Below are 16198 nucleotides of genomic sequence, written 5' to 3'. Positions count from 1 at the left end.
AAATTATTAAACAACGAACTGCTTACACACCAATATATATTTTTTTAATATGCCAAAATATGCATAAAAATTCATGGATGGAAACCCAGCTATTGATATATAAAATGCTCTTAAAGAAGCTAATTGCGTTTGACTCTTCCATGTGTCTCTCTTTCCCTTTCTTTCTCTTTGTTGGCATTATGTGGCTCAGTAACTTGGCAGTAAAAGACTTTTCAAGAAAGAGCGGCTCTAATTCCCAAGACAGGCATGCTACACTGACCATCATTATAACCATTCTCACACTCTGTCTCTCTCTCTCTCTCTCTCTAGTGGAGGTGCAGGTCACTTTCTTAGAAGAAAAAGAAGCCTTTGATAAATTATTTGTTAAGTAATGGCCAAATTATTTATTCGTAAGAGAAGGAAGAATAAAGCCCTGTGGATCGGACTGCGTTAACCCTGATATGACGCTTAGAACATTGCTAGCAGAAAGGGTAACAGCTGAATATGGAAACTACAGACGGGTGGAAGGATATAAAGGGGTTCACTGGGTCAGGATGCTGATGCCCAATTAGTTTTGTATCTTGTAAGAGAAGAAAGAAAGAAATACCACTTTAATTAGTTTTATGTGCTGTATAAAAGCTTCAGTGTTCCAGTAATTTGGCTATAGTGGCACAATAGAAATCACTTTAGATTTGTATGAGCTACTTCTGACTCGTAGCTCATTTAAATGAGCAGAGAAATTCTGCTGAAAGTACAGATTATATACTTTTGAAATATACCACATTTGTGTTTGTAGGTACAGTGAGGAAAATAAGTACTTGAACACCCTGCGACTTTGCAAGTTCTCCCACTTAGAAATCATGGAGGGGTCTGAAATTTTCTTTTGGAAGTGCCTGTTTTTTTTTGGAAGTGCCTGTCCACTGTGAGAGACAATCAAAAAAAAATCTGGAAATTACAATGTATGATTTTTTAAAATAATTTATTGTGTTACTGCTGCAAATAAGCATTTGAACACCTGTGAAAATCAATGTTAATCTTTGGTACAGTAGCCTTTGTTTGCAATTACAGAGGTCAAACGTTTCCTGTAGTTTTTCACCAGGTTTGCTAACTGAGGAAAGGAGGTTGTTCCCCAAAATCTCGCAATACATGGCCCCCGGTCATCCTGTCCTTAATACAGTGTAGTCGTCCTGTCCCATGTGCAGAAAAACACCCCCAAAGCATGACGCTTGCACCCCCACGCTTCACAGTAGGGATGGTGTTTTTGGGATGGTACTCATCATTCTTCGTCCTCCAAACACGGCGAGTGGAAGTAAGACCAAAAAGTTCTATTTTGGTCTCATCTGACCACAGAACTTTCTCCCATGACTCCTCTGGATCATCCAAATGGTCATGGACATTTAAGACGGGCCTGGACGTGTGCCGATTTAAGCAGGGGAACCTTCCGTGCCATGCTTGACTTTAAACTATGACGTCTTAGTGTATTACCCACAGTAACCTTGGAAACAGTGGTGCCAGCTCTCTTCAGGTCATTGACCAGCTCCTCCCGTGTAGTTCTGGGCTGATTCCTCACCTTTCTTAGGATCATTGATAGGCCACGAGGTGAGATCTTGCATGGAGCCCCAGTCCGAGGGAGACTGACAGTCATGTTTAGCTTCTTCCATTTTCTAATAATTGCTCCAACAGTTGATCTTTTTTCACCAAGCTGCTTGGTAATTGCCCCGTAGCCCTTTCCAGCCTTGTGGAGGTCTACGATTGTCTCTGGTGTCTTTGGACAGCTCTTTGGTCTTAGCCATGTTAGTAGTTGGAGTCTTACTGATTGTGTGGGGTGGACAGGTGTCTTTATGCAGCTAACGACCTCAAACAGGTGCCTCTAATTTAGAATAATAAGTGGAGTGGAGATGGACTTTTTAGAGGTGGACTAACAGGTCTTTGAGGGCCAGAATTTTTGTTGATTGACAGATGTTCAAATACTTATTTGCAGCAGTAACACACAAATAAATTATTAAAAAATCATACATTGTGATTTCCGGATTTTTTTTTAGATTGTCTCTCACAGTGGACAGGCACCTAAGATGAAAATTTCAGACCCCTCCATGATTTCTAAGTGGGAGAACTTGCAAAGTCGCAGGGTGTTCAAGTACTTATTTTCCTCACTGTAGATGAGCAGATATTTGTCATGTTTTTTGTTGTTTTTTTGATGTTGGAGTCAGTGCTTCTTCAAACAGAATCTAAACAAAATCTAAATTTATTTCACATAATTTATGTAATTACACAATCAAATAGTGCAGAAAAATAACTATAGTAAATCAAAAGAATTTGCCCACTGTTTGTCTTCATGTAACTTGTCTGGATTTGTTATTTCTTCTTCTGCTTTACCTTTCTAAGGTAACTATGGTAACTGTAGCTTTAAAGAACTAAAAAAAATCTTTCCGGGTGGGCAGAGTAATGAACAAGGCAGAAGAAAGCATCCACTGGCATGACACCATGCCTTTATCCAAAGATGCCTGCTGTTAATATTTTTGTCGAGTATGCATGCACTGTAATGTTCATATGATCCATACAGTCACTCTGACAGACTGTAATACACTACAGGAAGCGTAGGGGGCGATACGGCTTCTACTGTTTCATTTAAAAAGCTCTATAATGTTCATATGATCCACACAGTCGCTCTGACAGACTGTAATACACTACAGGAAGCGTAGGGTCGATACGGCTTCTACTGTTTCATTTAAAAAGCTCTATAATGTTCATATGATCCACACAGTCGCTCTGACAGACTGTAATACACTACAGGAAGCGTAGGGGGCGATACGGCTTCTACTGTTTCATTTAAAAAGCTCTATAATGTTCATATGATCCACACAGTCGCTCTGACAGACTGTAATACACTACAGGAAGCGTAGGGTCGATACGGCTTCTACTGTTTCATTTAAAAAGCTCTATAATGTTCATATGATCCACACAGTCGCTCTGACAGACTGTAATACACTACAGGAAGCGTAGGGGGCGATACGGCTTCTACTGTTTCATTTAAAAAGCTCTATAATGTTCATATGATCCACACAGTCGCTCTGACAGACTGTAATACACTACAGGAAGCGTAGGGGGCGATACGGCTTCTACTGTTTCATTTAAAAAGCTCTATAATGTTCATATGATCCACACAGTCGCTCTGACAGACTGTAATACACTACAGGAAGCGTAGGGGGCGATACGGCTTCTACTGTTTCATTTAAAAAGCTCTATAATGTTCATATGATCCACACAGTCGCTCTGACAGACTGTAATACACTACAGGAAGCGTAGGGGGCGATACGGCTTCTACTGTTTCATTTAAAAAGCTCTATAATGTTCATATGAGCCACACAGTCACTCTGACAGACTGTAATACAGTACAGGAAGCGTAGGGGGCGATACGGCTTCTACTGTTTAATTTAAAAAGCTCTATAATGTTCATATGATCCACACAGTTGCTCTGATAGACTGTAATACACTACAGGAAGCGTAGGGGGCGATACGGCTTCTACTGTTTAATTTAAAAAGCTCTATAATGTTCATATGATCCACACAGTCGCTCTGACAGACTGTAATACACTACAGGAAGCGTAGGGGGCGATACGGCTTCTACTGTTTCATTTAAAAAGATCTATAATGTTCATATGATCCACACAGTCACTCTGACAGACTGTAATACACTACAGGAAGCGTAGGGGGCGATACGGCTTCTACTGTTTCATTTAAAAAGCTCTATAATGTTCATATGATCCACACAGTCGCTCTGACAGACTGTAATACACTACAGGAAGCGTAGGGGGCGATACGGCTTCTACTGTTTCATTTAAAAAGCTCTATAATGTTCATATGAGCCACACAGTCACTCTGCCAGACTGTAATACACTACAGGAAGCGTAGGGGGCGATACGGCTTCTACTGTTTCATTTAAAAAGCTCTATAATGTTCATATGATCCACACAGTCACTCTGACAGACTGTAATACACTACAGGAAGCGTAGGGGGCGATACGGCTTCTACTGTTTCATTTAAAAAGCTCTATAATGTTCATATGATCCTCACAGTCGCTCTGACAGACTGTAATACACTACAGGAAGCGTAGGGGGCGATACGGCTTCTACTGTTTCATTTAAAAAGCTCTATAATGTTCATATGATCCACACAGTCACTCTGACAGACTGTAATACACTACAGGAAGCGTAGGGGGCGATACGGCTTCTACTGTTTCATTTAAAAAGCTCTATAATGTTCATATGATCCTCACAGTCGCTCTGACAGACTGTAATACACTACAGGAAGCGTAGGGGGCGATACGGCTTCTACTGTTTCATTTAAAAAGCTCTATAATGTTCATATGATCCACACAGTCGCTCTGACAGACTGTAATACACTACAGGAAGCGTAGGGGGCGATACGGCTTCTACTGTTTCATTTAAAAAGCTCTATAATGTTCATATGATCCACACAGTCACTCTGACAGACTGTAATACACTACAGGAAGCGTAGGGGGCGATACGACTTCTACTGTTTCATTTAAAAAGCTCTATAATGTTCATATGATCCACACAGTCGCTCTGACAGACTGTAATACACTACAGGAAGCGTAGGGGGCGATACGGCTTCTACTGTTTCATTTAAAAAGCTCTATAATGTTCATATGATCCACACAGTCACTCTGACAGACTGTAATACAGTACAGGAAGCATAGGGGGCGATACGGCTTCTACTGTTTAATTTAAAAAGCTCTATAATGTTCATATGATCCACACAGTCGCTCTGATAGACTGTAATACACTACAGGAAGCGTAGGGGGCGATACGGCTTCTACTGTTTAATTTAAAAAGCTCTATAATGTTCATATGATCCACACAGTCGCTCTGACAGACTGTAATACACTACAGGAAGCGTAGGGGGCGATACGGCTTCTACTGTTTCATTTAAAAAGCTCTATAATGTTCATATGATCCACACAGTCACTCTGACAGACTGTAATACACTACAGGAAGCGTAGGGGGCGATACGACTTCTACTGTTTCATTTAAAAAGCTCTATAATGTTCATATGATCCACACAGTCACTCTGACAGACTGTAATACACTACAGGAAGCGTAGGGGGCGATACGGCTTCTACTGTTTCATTTAAAAAGCTCTATAATGTTCATATGATCCACACAGTCACTCTGACAGACTGTAATACACTACAGGAAGCGTAGGGGGCGATACGGCTTCTACTGTTTCATTTAAAAAGCTCTATAATGTTCATATGATCCACACAGTCGCTCTGACAGACTGTAATACACTACAGGAAGCGTAGGGGGCGATACGGCTTCTACTGTTTCATTTAAAAAGCTCTATAATGTTCATATGATCCACACAGTCGCTCTGACAGACTGTAATACACTACAGGAAGCGTAGGGGGCGATACGGCTTCTACTGTTTCATTTAAAAAGCTCTATAATGTTCATATGATCCACACAGTTGCTCTGACAGACTGTAATACACTACAGGAAGCGTAGGGGGCGATAAGGCTTCTACTGTTTCATTTAAAAAGCTCTATAATGTTCATATGATCCACACAGTCACTCTGACAGACTGTAATACACTACAGGAAGCGTAGGGGGCGATACGGCTTCTACTGTTTCATTTAAAAAGCTCTATAATGTTCATATGATCCACACAGTCACTCTGACAGACTGTAATACACTACAGGAAGCGTAGGGGGCGATACGGCTTCTACTGTTTCATTTAAAAAGCTTTATAATGTTCATATGATCCACACAGTCACTCTGACAGACTGTAATACACTACAGGAAGCGTAGGGGGCGATACGGCTTCTACTGTTTCATTTAAAAAGCTCTATAATGTTCATATGATCCACACAGTCACTCTGACAGACTGTAATACACTACAGGAAGCGTAGGGGGCGATACGACTTCTACTGTTTCATTTAAAAAGCTCTATAATGTTCATATGATCCACACAGTCGCTCTGACAGACTGTAATACACTACAGGAAGCGTAGGGGGCGATACGGCTTCTACTGTTTCATTTAAAAAGCTCTATAATGTTCATATGATCCACACAGTCGCTCTGACAGGCTGTAATACACTACAGGAAGCGTAGGGGGCGATACGGCTTCTACTTTTTCATTTAAAAAGCTTTATAATGTTCATATGATCCACACAGTCGCTCTGACAGACTGTAATACACTACAGGAAGCGTAGGGGGCGATACGGCTTCTACTGTTTCATTTAAAAAGCCTCTATAATGTTCATATGATCCACACAGTCGCTCTGACAGACTGTAATACACTACAGGAAGCGTAGGGGGCGATACGGCTTCTACTGTTTCATTTAAAAAGCTCTATAATGTTCATATGATCCACACAGTCACTCTGACAGACTGTAATACACTACAGGAAGCGTAGGGGGCGATTCGTCTTCTACTGTTTCATTTAAAAAGCTCTATAATGTTCATATGATCCACACAGTCGCTCTGACAGACTGTAATACACTACAGGAAGCGTAGGGGGCGATACGGCTTCTACTGTTTCATTTAAAAAGCTCTATAATGTTCATATGATCCACACAGTCACTCTGACAGGCTGTAATACACTACAGGAAGCGTAGGGGGCGATACGGCTTCTACTGTTTCATTTAAAAAGCTCTATAATGTTCATATGATCCACACAGTCACTCTGACAGACTGTAATACACTACAGGAAGCGTAGGGGGCGATACGGCTTCTACTGTTTCATTTAAAAAGCTCTATAATGTTCATATGATCCACACAGTCACTCTGACAGACTGTAATACAGTACAGGAAGCGTAGGGGGCGATACGGCTTCTACTGTTTCATTTAAAAAGCTCTATAATGTTCATATGATCCACACAGTCACTCTGACAGACTGTAATACACTACAGGAAGCGTAGGGGGCGATACGGCTTCTACTGTTTAATTTAAAAAGCTCTATAATGTTCATATGATCCACACAGTCACTCTGACAGACTGTAATACACTACAGGAAGCGTAGGGGGCGATACGGCTTCTACTGTTTCATTTAAAAACCATACTCTGATTTCTTTCGGATGTCTCATTCTGGACATGTGTGAGAACAGAAGGTGAAACCAGAAATAATCAAGCAGCTTTGCAGTGAGATGGTAGTCTGAAACCAGCTACATGCTTGATGAAATGAAGAATTTAAATTTTCTTCATCTTCTAGATGATGTATGTTCATACTCCCAGGTAAAGTGGCGCTTTTTGTTTTTTTAAATGAGTTTTGAGATTTATGCTACATTTATGTCACGTCTTCTGTGAGCAAAGTAGAAGTCCGTTTACTGTCTGACTCACGTAGACGTGGAGTTTTCCCCGTTATCTGATTACTCAAGTCCGTGTAAGTGCATTGCTTGGATTACTGACAAAATCTGATTTTCTGCAGTTATCGGATTATTAAGTGCACGCAAACCAATTCCTAATTGGTCAGGCATTTTCAGCACACCTTCCATCCTTTTTAGCAGTGTTAGCTTGTTTGGTCCAGCTGTTTTTATGAATTAACGAAAGACTGGTAAGTTTCAGGCCTACATGCTTTGTATGAACATAGCTGTTGTCAGGGGTGTGAGAACGTGGTTTAGGTTTGGGGTTCTGAGATTTTATGACATATAAGTGACGTACACCATGACTTCATGAAAAAATATGCAAATTATTTTCTTCATTAAATTTTTGTTGAAAAATTTGCATCGAGCACAATGTATGAAAAATATTACAATTTAGTGAAAGATAATGATAGGCACATATACCTGATATCAAATCACTGTTGCTCACCCTGCTCACTCCTTGTGATGAACCTTAGGTGCTAATGTAAATGAGCTGAGCAGCAACCAATCAAGATGCTGATATATGGTACTGTAACCAATTGCACACATAATCAAGCTGGACGATAAGATTTAGGCCTCAAATGCACACTGACCAGTAAATGTAACGGTTGAAAAATAAACTAACCAGTGGTGGATGAAGTACCCCAACCGTTTAATTGAGTTAAAGTAGAGACCCCCAAGGTAAAATATTCCTCCAGTAAAAGTAGCAGTTCCTCCCTTTAGACCTCCACTTGAGTAAAAGTACTAAAGTATTTACCTTCAAATGTACTTAAGTATAAAGTAAAAGTACTAAAAGAGTAATTCTGGCTCTGATGTCCTGTTATCATTTTTATAACCAGACTGGCTTCATGAACTCATTTCAGGTGAAAGTCCTCCAGCGTCTCTCTTGGTAAACCAGTCTTTTAATAGAACGTCATTAATTAGTGACGCTGACGTCTATTAAAATGATCATAAGCACAAAACACTGAAGGTAAACAGTTTCCATCAGGGAGAACCGAGTAGCTGTGAAATAATAAAATGAAATGGTGTTTGTAGAAATTCAGAAAAAAGCCGCGTCAGTCTCGACTGCATATGTGGACATATTTCTATATTGTGCTCTATTTACACAAAGTTAGGTTAGTTCATCATTTATGTTGAACAGACTCTCCCAAAGTTTTACGCTGCTGCGCTGACATTGAACCATGCAAATGGTTTCAAGGTGAAGGTAGGGTTACATCAGGGATCAGCTTTGAGCCCCTTCTTGTTTGCAATGGTGATGGACAGGTTGACAGATGAGGTCAGGCAGGAGGCTCCATGGACCATGATGTTTGCAGATGACATTGTAATCTGAGGTGAGAGTAGAGAGCAGGTGGAAGAGAATCTGGAGAGGTGGAGGTTTGCACTGGAGAGGAGAGGAATGAAGGTCAGTAGAGACAAGACAGAATACATGTGTGTGAATGAGAGGGAGGCAGGTGGAAAGGTGAAGATGCAAGAAGTAGAGGTCGTAAAGGTGGATGACTTCAAATATCTTGGGTCAACCATCCAGAGCAATGGACAGTGTAGAAAAGAGGTGAAGAAGAGGTTGCAAGCAGGATGGAATGGGTGGAGATGGATGTCAGGGGTGATGTGTGAAAGAAGGATAGCAGCAAGAGTGAAAGGGAAGGTTTACAAGACAGTAGTGCGTCCTGCTATGATGTCTGGAGACTGTGGCTCTGTCTAAAAGACAGGAGGCTGAGCTGGAGGTGGCGGAGATAAAGATGCTGAGATTTTCGTTGGGAGTGACAAGGACGGACAAGATTAGAAATGAGCAGGTCAGAGGGACGGTGAAGGTGGAGCAGTTTGGAGATAAAGCCAGAGAGGCCAGGTTGAGATGGTTTGGACATGGGTTGAGGAGGAATAGTGGATATATTGGGCAAAGAATGTTGGAGATGGAGCTGCCGGGCAGAAGGAGAAGAGGTAGACCTCAGAGAAGGTTTATGGATGTAGTGAAGGTGGACATGGAGATGGTTGGTGTAAAAGTAGAGGAGGCAGTGGATAGGGCAAGATGGAGGCAGATGATCCGCTGTGGTGACCTCTAAAGGGAGCAGCCAAAAGAAGAAGAAGAAGAAGCTGACGTTGAACCGTGTGCTGCATTGGCGTTTAGCTCAGTTTAATCCACTTTTATCCTGCAATGGCACTCTTATCCTCATTCATTTAACTTCTTTTATATCTATTTAATCATGTTTCTTATTTTTATTCAAATTTTTTATCTCCTTCTTTTAAATTTGATTAACTTCTTTTAAATCTATTGTTTTAATTATGTTTTTAAAATGTTTTAATTTACATACATTTTATTTTATTTACATTCATTACATTTTTCTGTATTTTTTCATTTGTAAAGCACTTTGAATGACCTTTGTGTATGAAAGGTGCTATATAAATAAACTTGCCTTGCCTTGCATTGGGTCGGTATGACCAACAGGTCAAAACCAGCTTTAAACAAAGTGACCGCTGGGCCCTGATTGGTGCTCTGGCTTTGCACTTCTTTCGTTTTGACATGTGACGTTTTTATACACACAGAAACCAAAAGGAACGACAGATTTCTCAGAATGTAGGAGGAAAAAGTCGGATATTAGACCCTGAAATGTAGTGGAGTGAAAGGAAAAAGTCGCCCAGAAATGGAGAAACTTCAGTACAGATACACCAAAAATACTAAAGTACAGAAACTAATTACAGTTACTCAGTTACTCAGTTACTGTCCACCACTGAAACTAACACTTCCAAAAACATAAGATGTAATTACGTTCAGTTCATTTATGTCATTTTCAAAATATTAAGCCAGAAACACTGCATGCGTTTTAGCAATGCACTCCCACAGCTGCCAACAGTTGTCATGGGAAACAGTTCGGCTTGCTGTAATAAAAAAGCAGCATTAACTTAAACTTCCTAAACTTCAACAGTCGTGTGCAAAATTTTGGGCATCTCTATGTACATGTATTAGTTGAAGTGAAAATAATTGAACTCATTCTCTGTAGAGAACTGATTTTAATGTATCATTACTGTTTATTTGCTAAATTAAAATGTGTGTCCAGTGCAAAAATGATGGCACGTGTTTTTTCCAACATGCAATACTAAATAAAATAAAATGAAATTGTGCTTTAAAATGTGCAGAAGTGAGTTCACTGTAGAAGATATGCTAATGTTCATTTGACAGGAGGGGTTAAAAACCTTTGAACTGAAAATATTTTAACGCCCCCCGACAGGGAAGAACACAGGGGTCTTTATTTTCGTAGTTTAGGTCTGTTAGCTATGTATTTTATGATCTTTAGCAGTTGCAGTTAAAGAGTTTTAAAATTTGGGAGAGCTGATGCCACCTCAGCACCCTCCACCTCCAGTGTTCATTCCCACTGTACTTAAATATGCCCACTGTGCCCGAGCATGCCCACTGCATCGAGATGGCATACAGTCTTCTTCAGGGATTGCTGTGAATCTGAATCAGGCTCATTGCCCAAAACGCGTTGGTGGCTTTTAGCTGCTTTCAGATTGAAAATGCCAGGAGAAATAAAGGCCATTTAAACAGAAGAGCGCTTCGGATACCTTTCATTGAAAGTCAATAAGAAAACCCATCTATTCCGAAGAGCATGCGGAACAGCAAGCTCAGATTCATTCCCTCTCTTACTCTCCCTCTCCTTCCCTCTCTCTCCCCCGTTGGGCTTATTGGGATTCTTCCACCAGTGCAATCAGCTTCTCCTCGATTAACCGGACCTACAACGGCCCTGCAAAACAACAGAGAGAGAGAGAGAGAGAGAGAGAGAGAGAGAAACAGCAAAGAACAAAAGGAATACAACACCATTAAAAAAAGACAGAAAAAAATAATCCCTCAAGCTTTTAGCTTCTTCTTCTTTTTTTTTCATCCTCGACAACTGGCCTTACAACAGCACAAACAAACACATCATCATCCGAGCGCAGGAAACACTAATTACTGTCCCAGGGCTCGTCTTCATCCTGCTGAGAAAAACACATAAAGCCTCGCTGCGTATTCAACACTCTGGCTGTTAGATTCCTGAAGCTGGAGGAACCTGGGCATTCTGACCGTTACTAGCTGATGTTGTAGTACGCTGACAATACTGGTATGTCTCCCATTGTACATAGCTTCAGTTAAGACATTTGTTATGTATATGAGTCAAAACATTAGGACCACCTGCCTAATATGCAGGAGGTCCTCCCCACACCACCAAAACAGCTCCAACCCACCGCGTCATGGACTCTACAAGACTTCTGAAGGTGTCCTGTAGTATCTGGCACTAAGATTTTAGCAGCCAATCCTTAAACCCTCTGGGGTCTACAAACTCGCCAACGCATTAATTTTTTTTTTTCTTTGTGATTATCCAGCACAGAAATTTGGTTCAAACATTTCCTGAATCTGTAGAGTCGCCCTTTCAATTATATTTTATCACAAGATTGTACCTCACATTCAGAGTTATAAGCCTATGAAGAGGGATTAGTTAAGTGACCCTTATTAGTCCCACAACAAGAAAATTTCACCTCCTCATTTTAACCCATCCATGCAGTGAAACACAGCATACACACTAATGAATGCTCACACACACATGCACGTGCACGCGCGCACACACACACACACACACACACACACACACACATACACACACACACAGGGAAGGACACAGGGGTCTTTATTTTCGTAGTTTAGGTCTGTTAGCTATGTATTTTATGATCTTTAGCAGTTGCAGTTAAACAGTTTTAAAATTTGGGAGAGCTGATGCCACCTCCAGTGTTCATTCCCGCTGTACTTAAATAGGCCCACTGTACCCGAGCATGCCCGCTGCATCGAGATGGCATACAGTCTTCATCAGGGATTGCTGTGAATCTGAATCAGGCTCGTTGCCCAAAATGCGTTGGTAGATTGTAGCCATATATAAGATAACGGGGAAGCAGTTGGAGGTTAGGTGTCTTGCTCAAGGGCACATCAGTCACATACTGTTGGCTCATGGGCTCAAACCAGCTGGTTCCCTAACCTCCAGCCCATGATTGCCCCAATCACAGTATATATACAAGTCATCTGCCTCTCACTGTGTGTAACTGGTGAATTTGTGTGTTCGTCTAATTTTTTTTGTGACTGACCAACAGACGTTCACAGTGGAAACCCTTCATTATTCAATCAGCCCACATTGGAGACACATATGAATTGGTGTGCAATGGGTTTTTCAGCTGCTGAAGTTGCTGCAGTGGTTTTGGACAGTAATGATGAAGATAACAGAGCATTTAGTTATGAAGCATATGGATATCATGTTATATTCAAGTGACTTTTAAGGAGAATTTAAGAAGACATGCAAAAACCGAGAAGATGCCCTCGGTTCTATAAGTTTCGAAGTGGAGCTGCTGTGGATTGCACCTGTCGTCCTAGGACATCTAACAGATGATTGTATTGAGATCAAGATGGTGGAATCATTTTAGGCCATACATAATCTTGCCCCCCCTTATCTGTCAAATCTTCTCCAAATCGCAACTTCTACCCGCTCGCTCAGATCCTCCTTCCATTCATCTCTCTGTACCTTCTGCTCGTCTGAGTACCATGGGGAGCAGAGCTTTCAGCCGCTCTGCTCCCAAACTCTGGAACTCCCTCCCACCTGACATCCGTAACATTGACTCTTTTCCTCTTTTCAAATCCAGTCTTAAAACTCACCTGTTCAAAATAGCCTACTCTCTCTGTTGTTGTTTTTTATATATATATATATATATATATATATATATATAAACCCTACATTTTGTACAGTGTCCTGGAGTGTCGAGAAAGGTGCTTTTAAATTAAATGTATTATTATTATTATTATTATTATTATTATTATTTTATAGGTCAGGACAACATCTTGAGCTCGTTCCTGGACAATATATGCAGTGTGGCACGCCATTATCTTGCTGAAAGAGGCCACTGCCTCGGGAAATACCATTGTCTTGTAACGGATATTTAGGTAGGTGGCATGTGTCAAACATACATACACATGAAAGCCTGGAGCAGAACAGAGCCCAGACCATCACACTTCCTCCACCAGCTTGTCCTCTTCCCACAGTGCATCCTGGTGCCATCATTGCCCCATGTAAACACCTCACATGTACCGGCTGTCCTTGTGAGGTAAAGAAAATGGGACTCAACAGACCAAGAGACATTCTTCCATCTCTCCAAGGTCCAGTCCGGACACTCAGGTCCGTTGTAGTGAAGAATTCTCCAAACACTCTTCAAATAAGGAGGCCAACCTTGTGTTGGATAATCGATCTTTATTCTTCTCAGCGCCATTTGACAGAAAAACTGGCCCAAAGATCCATTGGTAATTATATAGTTGACATAGTTATATAGGCTCAGGCACATAGCAGTTTGGAAGGTTGCCAGCAATAGAAGCAACAAAGCATAAATGTGACAGAAGTGACCACATAGTGACAGACATGACTGGGAGCACCCCGCAAGCCTTGTCATCTCAGAGAAGCTTGTCTCTTATCAGAGGCACCCAGATCTTCATGCTTGCCCATTTCTCCAGCATCCAACACATTAAATATGAGAACCGATCGCTCGCTTACTGTCTTATATAGATGCCACGATGGTGCACTTTATATGTACTGTTATGGCATCAACGGATTGGTGTAAAGAAGCCACCACTGGACTTGGTAGCAGTGAAAGTCTGTTCAGCATAAGAACTGTGTATCAGGAGCTTCATGAAATGGATATCCATGGCCGAACTGCTGCACACAAGTCTAAGATCACTATGTGCAATGCCAAGCATCAACTGCACTGGTGTAAAGCACACCACCACTGGATGCTGGAGTAGGGGATATGGGTTCGCTGGAGTGATGAATCATGCTTTACTATCTGACAGTCTGATGGATGAATCCAGGTTTGGCGGATGGCAGGAGAACGCTACCTACTGGAAAGCATAGTGCCAACAGTAAAGTTTGGTGGAGGAGGGATAATGGGCTGGGCCTGTTTTTCAGGGTTTGGGTGCCTTAATCACAGTAAAAGGTAAAAAAAAACATTCTATACAATTCTATGCTTCCAACTTTGTGTCAGCACATTATTCTGTTCCAGAATGACTGTCCCTATGGACAAAGTGAGCTCCATAAACATGACGAGTTTGACGAGTTTGGTGTGGAGGAGCTCCAGTGGTCTGCCCAGAGCCCTAAACTCAACACCACTGAACACCTGTGGGATGAACTGAAACTCTGACTGGGAGCCAGGCTTTCTTATCCAACATCAGTGCCTGACCTCTCAAATGCTCTTTTGACTAAATGGAAACAAATTCCTGCAGACACACTGTAATCACTGTAATCAAAATCATGTGGAAAGCTTCCCTTTTCTCTCAGCCAAGATTAGAGATATTTTAGTTGTGTAGAATGCACTACACAAAATAAAATGAATTTAATCATACTCCCTCTCTCTCTCTCTCTCTCTCTCTCTCTCTCTCTCTCTCTCTCTCATAGACTCATGGTTTTATGTTTCAACAGAGTGTAATGGACTGTGGTCAGTTTGCCTGCACTGGGCTTTTCCATGTCAATAGAGAGTTTTATTTAGTGTTCAGAGCAAGTTTAATTATGCGTGATTTGGAAAGAAAATGCATGAATGAGTGAAAAAAAGCCTGTAGCAGAGAACAGCTTGACTGCACTGACCGATCTATGAGTGTGTGTGTGTGTGTGTGTGTGTGTGTGTCTGTGTAAAAGGTCTTGACTGCAGCAAAAACACAACAATTGAAATGGTTTACAGATTTATTTATTCCTTTATCCATCCTACAATTCATTCATTCATGTATTTATTCATTGGGTCATTGAATCTTTGATTGATTCATTTATTTATTTACTTACAATTTTCACTGTGTGAGTGTGTCACTTTGTGGTTTAGTGTTCATGTATGTGTTGTGTGTGTGTGTGAATGTGTCTGTGTGTGTGTTATACACTGTGTGTGTGTGTGGTATGCACTGAGTGTGTGTTTGTGTGTGTGAATGTGTCCGTGTGTGTGTGTTTTGCACTGTGTGTTTCTGTGTGAGAATTCATCAGTGTTTGTTTTGATGTGAGTGTCTATTTGTGTTTGTGAATGTGTCAGTGTGTGTGTGTTATGCACTGAGTGTGTGTGTGTGTGTGTGTGTGTGTGTGTGTGTGTGTGTGTGTGTGTGTGTGTGTGTGTGTGTGTAAAAGGTCTTGACTGCAGCAAAAACACACACATCGCAATTCAGTTTATACATTTCATACATTCATGTATTTATTCATTGGGTCATTGAATCTTTGATTGATTCATTTATTTATTAACTTACAATTTTCACTGTGTGAGTGTGTGTCAGTTTGTGGTTTAGTGTTCATGTATGTGTCGTGTGTGTATGTGTGTGTCAGTGTGTGTGTGGTATGCACTGAGTGTGTGTTTGTGTGTGTGAATGTGTCCGTGTGTGTTTTGCACTGTGTGTTTCTATATGAGAATTCATCAGTGTGTGTTTTGATGTGAGTGTCTATTTGTGTTTGTGAATGTGTCTGTGTGTGTGTGTGTTATGCACTGAGTGTGTGTGTGTGTGTGTGTTTTGATCTGAGTGCATGTTTGTGTGTGTGAATGTGTCAGTGTGTGTGTTCTTTGCATTGAGTGTGTGTGTGAGTGTGTGTGTGTGTGTGGTATGCACTGAGTGTTTGTGTGTGTGCGAATGTGTCAGTGTGTGTGTATTTTGCGCGGAGTTTGCGTCAGTGTGTGAATGTCTCAGTGTGTGTGTGTGTTTGTGTGTGTGAATGTGTCAGTGTGTGTTATGCACTGTGCGTTTGTGTGTGTGAATATGTCAGTGTGTGTGTTTTGCACTGTGTGTTAGTGTGTGTGTGAATGTGTCAGTGTGTGTTTGAG

The sequence above is a fragment of the Pygocentrus nattereri genome, chromosome 22 (genome assembly GCF_015220715.1).
Source record: "Pygocentrus nattereri isolate fPygNat1 chromosome 22, fPygNat1.pri, whole genome shotgun sequence".
Lineage (NCBI taxonomy): Eukaryota > Metazoa > Chordata > Actinopteri > Characiformes > Serrasalmidae > Pygocentrus > Pygocentrus nattereri.
The sequence above is the reverse complement of the archived record's forward strand: the minus strand, read 5'-3'. Positions refer to the sequence as shown.